We start from the raw sequence: 11,749 nt of genomic DNA on the forward strand, positions 1-11,749 counted from the left end.
GAGCTCTGTTACTATGATGAGCTCATGAACATGAATGTGTGATCTGTGTCATTACAAAATCTATACTCATTGGTATGTAAGTTCATGAATATCTTGTGAATATTGAAGGCTGATGCTGGATTTTGTTATATTTTCCTTGTAGTCACAGTTTGAATGACAAGTTATGATTTCCAGGTGAACAGTGTTTTGATGTGTCATGTGCCCAGAAGATTTCCTTTAATAAGGTTTACCTGCTCCTGTTGACATCACATTATTGTAAGTCCCCTACATGGCTTTTTTGCCTTTTTTTCCTAGACTTACCTTGGCAAGTCACTTTTTCCAGATGACTCACAGCGTGCTTAGTCAAGCAGAATTTTTGCAATCACTCTTGGGAAGGATGTTGAAGAACAGATACTTAAGAACTGAGATGATTAGGAACCAGAAGTTGTACTTTAAATAAACTGAATGTCCAGAATGCTCTTGACCTTTAAGCCACATTGGTTAAGCTTTATGGCTAGAAATGCATTCTCGTGGTGGTTTTCTATGCCTGAGAACCTCTACTAGGGGCAACAGGATAGAAACATTTTAATTTTAAAACCAGTAGAGCCTGTGTAACTCAGATTTACTTTTTTTTCGTGGGAAGACATTGGAGACCTGAACATGCTCCTGAAACTGGAAAGAAGACAATATAGGTATAGAACGCACATGAACGAAGATTGATGAGAACCCAGTTTATGCATACACTAAAAGTAGAACTGGGTGTGGTGGCTCACACATGTAATCCCAACTAGTTGAGAGGCTGAGATGGGAGGATTGCTTGAGGCAAGTTTAAGACCAGCCTTGGCCAACATTTAGACTCATTGCTAAATGAGAAAACAAAGTTAGCTGGGCGTGGTGGCACAGACCTCTAATCCCCATCTACTGGTGGGGCTGAGGTGGGAGGATTGCTTGAGCACACAAGTTCAAGGCTTCAGTAAGCTATGATCATGCCACTGCACTCCAGCTTGAGTGAAGAGACCCTATATCTAAATAAAATAAAAAATCGACTGGGCACGGTGGCTCATGCGTGTAATCTTAGCACTTCAGGAGGCTGAGGTGGGTGGATCACTTGAGGCTAGGAGTTCACGACCATCCTGGCCAACATGGCAAAACCCCGTCTCTACTAAAAATACAAAAAATTAGCTGGGCATGGTGGCACACACCTGTAGTCCCAGTTACTCAGGAAGCTGAGGCATGAGAATTGCTTGAATGCAGGAGATGGAGGTTGCAGTCAGCCAAGATCGCACTGCTATACTCTGGTGAGCAAGACTGTCTCGAAACAAAAAATTAAACCATAAGCAGTTTCATATGGCTGAATTACTAAGTTTAAGGACATAAATAAGAAAGATAGATAATGGTCACATCATGGAAGTCTTTGTAGGTCACATGAAGATTGGATGTTGGCTATTAAAGGGAGTTTAGGTGAGGAATGATGAGGATTTGTTGGCATGAAAAATAGAGAAAAGATTTGAAGAATAAGATAAAATGGACAAGACTTGATTCATTATTGAGAGAGAAACTGATACCTAATTCTTTAGCATGGGAAATCTAAAATCCCAACATTTGAGGAATACATGGTAAGGAAGAGATTGGATAGGAAAAATTGATAAATTGGGGTTTTGGCTATGTTGAGTTTGACATGCCTGTAAAACATTTAGGTGGATGTTTCTAGCAGGAAGGATTACATTTTTGAGATATTTTGAGAACTGTCTGAGGGAGGTACGATTTGCAAGTCAGAACCATGACCATGGGTTAGATGACCTACAGAGTCCAAATGGTTAATCCCATTTCTACCATACTTAACCTGTGTGGCCCTTAGATGCAGATTGCAGATGGGTGAAGTAGAAGGAAAATTTGAACTAAATTTAGAAGGTAGAATTTGAGAAGATCTTTGAATGATGTGAAGTTTAAGTGTAATCTAATATGACCATCACATTTCTGTCTTGGGTAGCTGGTTGGCTGCTGATGACATTCCCCAAATTATAGATTACAATTGTTCCATGGTATATGCAGGGATTGGTTCCAGGACCCCTGTGTATACTAAAATCCACAGATGCTCAAATCCCATACATATAAAATGGCATAGTATTTGCATATAATCTACTCATATCCTCCTATGTACTTTAAATCATCTCTAGATTTTTAATACCTAATACCACATTATTGCTATCTACATAGTTGTTATACTGCATTTTTATTATTTTAAATTTTTTTGGAATATTTTCTATCCACTGTTTAATCCATAGATTTAAAGCTTGTGGATACAGAAGGCTGACTGTACTAGAGGAGGGGAGCAGGAAGCCAGTTATGGTGCTAGAAAAGATTTCCTAGAATTGGCGAAATAAAGCAAAATAATCCTTTTGACTTCTCTTTGTCTATTGAAGAATATGGAGGAAGAGCAAGAGGGGACTGTCTTTAAGAATCTCTCCTCTCTACAAAACAGAATTAACTTACAAAATGTTCTGGCATTGTCTGTGACTCTTTGATATTGATTAGAAATTTTCCTGGTTTGTAGAAACATGAGATGTTGTATAGGTCTGGAAACCTGCGCTGTCAAAAGAAGGAATACATGCTAAAGTTTACTTTTGTCAACTTTTGGACTGTTCTTAAATGATTTGTCTTACACTCAAAATGAGAAACTTGAGGCTTCATGTTAGCCTGTGTAACTGTAGTTAAGTCATTTGGCCTGAAAGGCTTTTTCCTTTCCTTTTTTTTTTTTTTTTTTTTTTGGGCAGGGGGGGACTTCATTTTGTTGAAATGATTTTAAAATACAACTTTTAAAGGGCAGTCTTATTTTTATAGTTCCAAATGTGCAGTACTTCTCTTTACATATATTTTAAAAATACTAATATGGAATTTTGAAATTTCAGTGACTATTTCCTACTAAATAGTAGGCAAATTCAAGTTGGATTTCAAGGCCTGACTTTATCTGGACAGGTGCTGTTTCAGAGAAATATGTTAGTTGTGTAATTAATAGTTTTCTAATGGCCACAATAAAAATATAAAATGAGTAAAATTAATTTTAGTACGTTTAACCTTATATATTCAGATTATCTGACCCTGTCATAAAAAAATGCTATTTTACATACTTCAAAATCTTATAAAACTTTATAGCTAAGGTGACCCTGGGATATGTGACTTAAGTGCTAAAACCTATACAGTGGGCACCTGTTTACAGCCTATCTTAATCTAGATTTGACATTTTAATTGGAAATACTTGATCTATATTCAGATTCCATAGAAGCTACAGTTGAAACAGTAGATTCACATACCCAAGTTCTTCCCAAATACTTAAAAGTTTTAAAATTTAAATTCAAATTTAATTAAGTTGAATCAATCAAATTAAAACTTCAGTCCTTCATTTGTACTACCCACATGTAGCCAATAGCCACATGTAGATGGTGGCTACCATGAGTACAGGTCTGAGAACAGATCTAAACCAACCTGTACCTTTCCAGCCAAATCCCAGTCCTCACCCATCTACCTGTACTCCAGCTGAACTGAACTGCTTGCCTATCTTCTACATACCTAATTTTACTTGATTCTGCCTTTTCTGATGTTGCTTTCTGCCTTTACTGATATTCTCCTATTATGCCTCCTTCACTTAACTTTCTCCAGCCACACTGGTCTTCTATATCTCCTGTGTACTTCCTACCTATAGGCCCTTCACACTTGCTGATGTCTGTCTGTAACATTATTTCCCTGAGCCCAGATCTTTAATATTATTGTGTCTCAGGAATAGGGAGACCCAAGGAGAGGGAGAAAGATGGGGAAACAGCCGGTCACTGGAGCATCCAAATAAATGTAGTGTATCACATTTATAGATTTGTATGTGTTGAACTGATCTTGCATCCCTGAGATAATTCCCACTTGGTCATGGTGAATGATCCTTTTAATGTGCTGTTGAATTCAATTTGCTACTGTTTTGTTGAGGATTTCTTCATCTGTGTTCATCAGGGATACTGGCTTGTAGTTTTCTTTTCTAGTAGTGTCCTTGGCTGGCTTTGGTATCAGGGTAATGCTGGCCTTGTAAAATGAGTAAGGAGGTTTCGTTTCTCTTCAATTTTTTGGAAGAGTATGAGAAGCATTAGTATTATTTCTTCAAACATTTGGTAGAATTCAGCAATGAAGCCATCAGGGTCCTGAACTTTGTTTTTTTGTTTTGAGATGGAGTCTTGCTCTGTCACCCAGGCTGAAGTGCAATGGTGTGATCTTGGCTCACTGCAGCGTTCGCCTACCGGGTTCAAGGGATTCTCCTGCATCAGCATCTGGAGTAGCTGGGATTACAGGCACCTGCCACCATGCCCAGTTAGTTATTTTTGTATTTTTAATAGAGACAGGGTTTTGCCACGTTGGCCAGGCTGGTATCGAACTCCTGCCCTCAGGTGATCTGCCCAACTCAGCCTCCCAAAGTGCTGGGATTACAGGTGTGAGCCACTGTGACAAGCCTGAACTTTGTTTCTTCTTGGCCTTGCTATGAATTAGGCTTTGGTTTAAGGAAATGTTGTGACAGGTTTGAACCTCTATCCATATTACTCAGACTGTCTTCATATTGGCAACAAGGCCATATCAACTTTCTTATCATTCATGTATTTCTGGGAGAAGAACTTTTAATTTCCTTCAAGAACTTTTCCTTTTCATTCACAGTTTGGCTATCTGTTTGGTACAAGAGGCCTAGCTTTTGGTCTGTCTTGGCTTTTTATGTGTCTTCCTCACTAAGCTTAATCCTTTCTAGCTTTTGATTTAAAGTGAGAGATGTGCAACTCTTCCTTTCACTTGAACGTTTAGAGGCTTATTAATTGGCCTTTTTTTTTTTTGAGATGGTGTCTCACTCTTTCGCCCAGGCTGGAGTGCAGTGGTGTGATCTTGGCTCACTACTGCAACCTCTACCTCCCAGGTTCAAGCAGTTCCTCTGCCTCAGCCTCCTGAGTAGCTGGGATTACAGGCACGTGCCACCACGCCCAGCTAATTTTTGTATTTTTAGTAGAGACGGGGTTTCACCATGTTGGCCAGGCTGGTCTTGAACTCCTGACCTCAAGTAATCCGCCTGCCTCAGCCTCCTAAAGTGCTGGGATTACAGGCATGAGCCACTGTGCCCAGCCTAATTGGCCTAATTTTAATATTATTGTGTCTCAGGAATAGGGAGACCCAAGGAGAGGGAGAAAGATGGGGAAACAGCTGGTCAGTGGAGCAGCCAAAACACATACAACATTTATCAATTAAGTTTGCCATTTATGTGGGTGCAGTTTGTGGCATCCCAAAACAATTACAATAGTAACAGCAGAGATCACTGTTCACACGTTACCATAACAGATATAATAATAATGAAAAAGTTTGAAATACTGTAAGAATTACCATTCTAATGTGACACAGAGACCTGAAGTGAACACATGCTATTGGAAAAATGACACCAATAGACTTGCTTGACTCAGGATTGCCACAACCTTCTATATGTAAAAAAAAAATGCATTATCTGTGAACAAAGTATGCCTCTATTGTATCCTCGAAAATCAGTGGGGGGAAAAACGTTTACCAGCATACCTCATAAACAAACTAAAAAAACTAGATAACTATCCTGATGGCAAGTTGGAAATTACTTTTAAGATGGTTTCCTCAAGCTTCTCTCATTGCCATCTTTTTACCTTGAAAGATTACAATTCTCAGGCCACCAGCAAGTAATAAGCAAGATGAGCATTGAGACATACTTGGAGAAGAGTAATTCCAGAATTAATAAAATTATAGAGGGACAAATGCGCAAGGAGAGTACAAGTGGTGAAATATGTTGGGAATGATGGTTTTCATTTTCTTAGTTGAGAGTATTAGGGAAAAGACTCAAGAAAGAAAGTTAGCCTAATTTCCTTTCCTTAGGAGGAAGACTAATTTCTGTATGTAAAATTAGTCTTTTTCTGAATGTGAAATCAGTCTTCCTCCTAAGAGTTGTGAACTGGCTGGGCACAGTGGCTCATGCCTGTAATCCGAGGCAGGAGGATTCACTTGATTGAGCTCAGGAGTTCAAAACCAGCTTGGGAAACATAGTGAGACCTTGTCTCTACTTAAAAAATAAAAATAAAAAATTAGCTGGGCATGGTGATGTGTGCCTAGTCTCAGCTACTCAGGAGGCTGAGGCAGGAGGATCACCTGAGCCCAGGAGATAGATGTTGCAGTAAGCTATGATTGTGCAACTGCACTACAGCCTGGGTGACAGAGCAAGACTATCTTAAAAAAGAAAAAAAAAAAGAGTTATGGACATTAGCTTGAAATTTCGATATAGATTTATGGAAAAGATTCTTGTAGCATTTGGTTTTTGATCACAAGACTGGATGATAGTTAAAAAAAAAAAAACACCTCAGTATGCATATGGGCGCAAAGGTTGATTACAGGGTGATAGTGAAATACAGAGAGATGGTTTTGGGGATGCACTGCTCCTACAAGCTGCTCTACAGAGTTAATAAGGGGAGTTAGTTATTAGACCTCCTTACTTCATCACTCCATTTTTTTAGTACCTCTTTTATGTTTTCCATCTGTCTTTCTGTACTACCTACCGAGAAACTTTTTCACATCTATTTTTGAGTACACTAATTTTATGTTCAGCTGGTTTATTTTATTTTTAATTTTTTTTTTAAATTTTTAAGATGGGTTTCACCATGTTGGTCAGGCTGGTCGGCTGGTCTTGAACTCCCGACCTCAGGTGATCCGCCCACCTTGGCCTCCAAAGTGCTTGGATTACAGGCGTGAGCCACCATGCCCGGCCTCAGCTGGGTTTAATCAACTCATAAATAGGATTTTAAAAATTTGTCTTTATGAGATATATTAGGTGTATTTATCTCAACTTTATTGACATATGTCATATATCATACAATTCATCTATTTAAAGTATCTAACTTAGTAGTTTTTACTGTATTCACAGAATTGTGTAACCATCACCACAATTGATTTTAGAATATTTTCATCAACCCAAGAAGAAACTACACCTCTTAACTATCACTCTCGATCCTCTTAACCCTCACATTACTAGGCAACAACTAATCTGTCTTCATATTTTCCTATTCTGAACATTTTATATAAACGGGATCATAAAATATGTGGTCCCTTATGGCTAACTTCTTTCACTTAGAGTAATGTGAGGATTCATCCATGTTGTAGCATGTATCAGTAATTTATTTCTTGTTATAGCTAAATAATGTGTATAGATGCACCATATTTTACTTATGTGTTTATCAGTTGAACATTTGGGTTATTGCCTCTTTTTGATTATTATGAAGAATGGTGGTATGACCATTCATATATTAGTTCTTAAATATATTTATCTTGGGTATAAGTAGGACTGGAATTGAAGGTTGTGGCAACCTACAAGTCATATGATAACTCTATGATTAACCTTTAAGGAATTGTCAAGCTGTTTTCCAAAGCAGCTGTACCATTTGACATTCTCACCAGGAGTGTATGAAAGTTCCAGTTTCTTCTCATCCTCTTCAATACTGTTATTATCTTTTTAAAGCCATCCTAGCGGGTATGAAATGGTATCTTAGTGTTGCTTTGATTTTCCCTGCTAGCTAATGATGTTGAACATCTTTTATGTGCATATTGGCATTTATATACTTTGGAGAAATGCCTATTCATCTCATTTGCCAATTTTTAATTGGGATACAGTCTTCATTACTGAGTTGTAAGAGTTCTTTAAAGTTACAAGTCCCTTATCAGATTTTGATGTGCAAATATTTTCTCCTATTTGTGGCTCTTTACTCTCTTGATGGTGTCTTTTACAGCACAAATGTTTCAAATTTTGATAAAGTCCAATTTATTTTTTGTTGCTTGTGGTTTGAGTGTTTAAGAAACCATTGCCTAATCCAAGGTTATAATAATTTACGCCTGTTTTCTTCTAAGAGTCTTACTGCTTTTCCTTTTACATTTAGGACTTTGATCCATTTTGAGTTAATTTTTTAATATTGTGTGAGGTGGTAGTCCAACTTCATTTTTCTGTATGTGGATATCCATTTGGGACATCCCATGAGATATCTCAGCATTGAGATATCTGTTGAAAAGGCTTTTCCTTACCCAATTGAATTGTCTTGTCACCGTTGTCAAAAATCTACTGACTGTAAGCTGGGCACAGTGACTCACGCCTATAATCCCAGCACTTTGGGAGTCTGAGGTGGGTAGATCACCTGAGGTCAGGAGTTCAAGACCAGCCTGGCCAACATGGTGAAACCCCCTTCTTCACTAAAAATACAAAAATAGCCACTCCTGGTGGCGGGTGCCTGTAATCTCAGCTACTTGGGAGGCTGAGACAGGAGAATCACTTGAACCTGGGAAGCAAAGCTTGCAGTGAGCCGAGATTGTGCCACTGCACTCCAGCCTGGGCAACAAAGAGCAAAACTCCGTCTCAAAAAAAAAAAAAAAAAATCTATTGACTATAAATGTGAAGGTTTATTTCTGGAATCTCAATTATATTTTATTGATTTATATGTCTATCCTTATGCTAATACCACACTGTCTTGACTACTGTAGCTTTCTAGCAAGTGAAATCCAGAAGTGTGAGTCCTTTAACTTCCTTTTTCTTTGTCAAAATTGTGTTGACTATTCTAGATCCTTCAATTTCCTAATAATTTTGGTGGGATATGCTTCAATTATTGTAAACAAACAAACAAAAAGCCAGCTGGCATTTTGGCAAATTATTTGAAAGCATGAAATAATTTTCACTTATGTTTGATTTCGAAGAATCATTTTGCAAAATATCCTAGGCTTCATTTTAGAAAGGGTCTCTCTCATCATATAATTCGTTTCTGCTCTTTTTGTTGTCATTTTTGTTGTTGTTGTTGTTTGTTTTTGAGACAGGGTCTCACTATGTCAACCAGGCTGGATCATTGCAACCTCTGTCTCCTGGGCTCAAGCAATCCTCTCACCTCAGCCTCCCAAGTAGCTGGGACCACAAATGTGCACCATCATGCATGGCTAATTTTTTGTATTTTTTTAGAGATGAGGTCTCTCCATGTTGCCCAGGCTTGTCTTGGACTCCTGGGCTCAAATTATCCACCCAATTATCCACTTGAGAGTCTGTAGACTCTCAAAGTGCTGGGATTACAGGCCTTAGCCACTGTGCCTGGCTTCCTTGTCATTGTTTTTTATGCTTGCCAACTTTAATTGCTAACTGGACAGACCCTGACACATTTCTGGTAATGCTTGTGATTTGAGCACTTTTCTGTCATTTTTATTGACTGTGAAATCCTCCATATTTTGAGAAGTTTGCTAGTTCTTTTTGTAGTGGAGTTTCATTGAACTTATATTGTGTTTTTAATGACAATCTGCAAGACACTGACACAGACATTAACATAATGGGTAGAAATAGATGGTACTATGAAGCAGAAAAGAATATTGAAGGAGGCACTGACTTTTTAAAGAGCACTTTTGTAAGAGAATATTTTACGTTATAATTCCGCAAATGATTAACCATATAACCTCCACGTGAGGTTATATATATAAATACTTGAATTGTGAAGATACTCTATAAGAATTTAGTATATGATAAAGGTGGCTTTTAAAATTAGTGAGAAAAGTGAATCATTCAATAAAAGTGAAAAAAAATTAAGAGGAAAGTTAGAGCCCAATGTTACTAGTGCCAGGGCCTATGCTCTAGCAACTGTGTCTCCTTAGAAGAGGCACTGGCTCTTTGGCTTGTAGTAACTTAGAAGATCTTAATAACCTGATACTTTCATCTGAAATTGAGAGTCACTCAATTTCCTCATTGACTGACAGAAGATATCTTTCACAAAGATTTCCTATGTCCCAATAATATAACAAACATTTAGTTGTATTCTTGAAGTTCAGGCTCTTCTCCTTACCAGGCCTCTCTCCTTACAGGACAAAAAAGGATGATGGTTTCCTGATGCTCATTTTATTTAGGATTCTCGTTTTGTTTGACAATCACCATTGGGCTCTTCTGTATCACTACCAGTATCTGATTAACAGAACCCTAGTAACATGTCAGTGAAGTAGGAATCCTATCAGAGGAACAGGTAAGTAGCAGCACTATTCTGGAACACAGCTTCCTAACTGATGTGCAATGAATACGTTGCAGATTGGCCCAAATATTAGCTTTTAGAGTGGTGGCAGGACTTGGGATAGTGGAGCTCAAGGCCTAGTTCCTCTAGCAGGTTGTAAGCAGACTCCTTTATTGAACCAATGCGTGATACAATTATTATCCTTTTCTTTGAGTGCCGTTAAAGTTTAAACCCCCCACAAGGTGGGGGGTTTAAAACTATTCTAAGCAATTAGCTGGGAACAATGAGAAGATGAATAATATCATTATGCAAACACAGTAACTTGGTTTAGGGAAGAGCATTACAGATTTTAGCAGAGAATGGATGAGGGAAATTAGATTTTTTCTGACTCTGAGTCATTTCAATTCTATTTTCATATTAGACTTTATATCATTAATAAGATATGTATATTAGTATCAACCTTCTGCACGTTTTACCTGTTAACACTCCTCTACATATACCCAGATAAGTTCCAGGAGGAATACAGACTTGAGAAATAGTCGTAAAATAAGCAAAAGAAAAATTAGAGGAAAACATTTGATATGAGTCTAAGCACAGAGATCAATAAATGATAAAAAATGTTACGTTTGGTTGTATCAAAAGTTGCATCCCACTCTGTAGGTTGTCTGTTCATGCTGATGATAGTTTCTTTTGCTATTCAGAAACTCTTTAGCTTAATTAGATACCGTTTGTCAATTCTTGCTTTTATTGCAATTGCTTTTGACATTTTCGTCATGAAATCTTTGCCCGTGCCTATGCCCTGAATGCCATTGCCCGATTTTCTTCTAGGGTTTTTATAGTTTTGGGTTTTACATTTAAGTATTTAATCCATCTTGGGTTAATTTTTATATAAGGCATAAGGAAGTGGTTCAGTTTCAATTTTCTGCATATGGCTAGCCAGTTATCCCAGCATCATTTATATCTCCACTGCTTGTTTTTGTCAGGTTTGTCGAAGATCAGATGGTTGTAGATGTGAAGTCTTATTTTTGAGATCTCTATTCTGTTCCATTGGTCTATGTGTCTGTTTTTGTACTTCTACCATGCTATTTTAGTTACTGTAGCCTTGTAGTATAGTTTGAAGTCAGGTAGCGTGATGCCCCCAGCTTTGTTCTTTTTGCTTAGGATTGTGTTGGCTATATGGGCTCTTTTTTGGTTCCATATGAATTTTAGTTTTTTTCTATTCTATGAAGAATGTCAATGGTAGTTTAATGGAAATAGCATTGACTCTATAAATTACTTTGGGCAGTGTGGCCATTTTAACAATATTGATTCATCTTATCCAGGAGCATGGAATGTTTTTCCATTTGTTTGCTTATTTCCTTGAGCAGCAGTTTGTAGTTCTCTTTGAAGAGGTCCTTCACTTCCCTTGTTAGCTGTATTCCTAGGTATTTTATTCTCTTTGTAGCTATTGTGAATGGGAGTTCATTCATGATTTGGCTCTCTGTCTATTGTTGGTAAATAGGAATGCTTGTGATTTTTTTGCATGTTGATTTTGTATCCTGAGACCGCTGAAGTTGCTTATGAACTTAAGGAGCTTTTGAGCTGAGACAATTTCTAGATACAGGAACATGTCCTCTGCACACAGAGACAGTTTGACTTCCTTTCTATTTGAATACCTTTTATTTCTTTCTCTTGCCTGACTGCCCTGGACAGAACTTCCAATGCTATGTTGAATAGAAGTAGTGAGAGAGGAC

The sequence above is a fragment of the Aotus nancymaae genome, unplaced genomic scaffold (genome assembly GCF_030222135.1).
Source record: "Aotus nancymaae isolate 86718 unplaced genomic scaffold, 86718_ANA_hifiasm-v0.15.2.pri h1tg000016l, whole genome shotgun sequence".
In the NCBI taxonomy this organism is placed as follows: domain Eukaryota; kingdom Metazoa; phylum Chordata; class Mammalia; order Primates; family Aotidae; genus Aotus; species Aotus nancymaae.